The 1114-nt window shown below is 46.6% G+C and overlaps 1 pseudogene; it reads right to left on the bottom strand.

Moving 5' to 3' along the window:
- Positions 1-241: 241 nt before the first annotated feature.
- On the bottom strand, positions 242-841 carry LOC148576954 (uncharacterized; annotated as a pseudogene).
- Between the last annotated feature and the right edge of the window lie 273 nt (positions 842-1114).

Here is a 1114-nt window from a genome sequence, read left to right as displayed (position 1 = left end):
CATGCAGCGTTTACACAAGATCAAGTCAGTTTACATCCTCGTCATCCTACGTAGCTAATATATACACGACACTCCCAGGGCCTGGCCCATACAAAAAGCCACTAAACTGGCACCCAGGCTAGCCTAACCACTATATAGCTCCTAGCTCTCGGGTGTACTAACACAAGTGAGAGACTAACTAACAGATAATGTCAGACTAGAGTGTCATCAAAAGAATGCCCCTTCCGCAGTCAAGCTATATCTACATGTGGCCGTTCGGAGAATCGCCGTGAGGCTCGTCCATCTCCTCATCCTGCTCTATCTCTATCTCAGGATCCTCCTCCTCCTCATCATCCGCAGCTACAGCTATACCCTCAGATCCACCAGAAACACTGCTGTCACTATGTACAAAACCATTCGCGAGCACAGGTCCGTTCGCGTGTATAGGAGCTACCCCACCGTCTGGTAGTGCCGGCTCATCAGGTTGTGGAAAGTCGGGGATCGGCTCTGGGGAAAAATCCCACTCTGGTGGTATCACAGGTACGTAGTCATCAGCTAACTTAGGCTCATCAGGAATGATAGGCTCAGGTACCGCCTCATTCAAAGGTTAAGCTGGTATAGGGTGCTCAGGATCATCAGGAACAGGATGTACAGGTGCGTCAGGATGTGACCAGGATAAGGGAAAGTCGTAAGGAGCATCGGGGTCAAAATGCGGGCTAGACAGAGGATGTTGAAAAGCTCGATTAGGTAACGCATATCGTCTAGTACGAGGCTCCAAACCTATAATGAAGTAACTGTGATGTACCGGATCCTCGTAGACGTAAGGGTCCTCGAACTCATAGAAGATCACGCCCGTCTCCATCTGAGGGGGGAGGAAGGGAGAGAAGGAGTAAGAACTGGGGAGTTCTTAGTAGGGTCGGGGTTATTAGTTACATTCATTTATTTGATTCCGATTAGCAGATAGATATTAGAATACAATAAAGTAGTAAACAGTAGTTAAAATAGATAGGAAAACAGAAAATAGAACACAAACAGAAGAACACAAGGAAATAAAGCACAGACATAACACTCAAGCAGACAAACATAAAGAAATAGTTCACTCACAAGAAGGAAAGCAACAGAGAATGATGCGCAG

This window comes from Arachis ipaensis, chromosome B1 (assembly GCF_059453495.1).
Source record: "Arachis ipaensis isolate K30076 ecotype BB chromosome B1, ASM5945349v1, whole genome shotgun sequence".
Classification (NCBI taxonomy): domain Eukaryota; kingdom Viridiplantae; phylum Streptophyta; class Magnoliopsida; order Fabales; family Fabaceae; genus Arachis; species Arachis ipaensis.
Note: the sequence above shows the minus strand (reverse complement) of the source record. Positions and strands in the feature narration are given on the sequence as shown.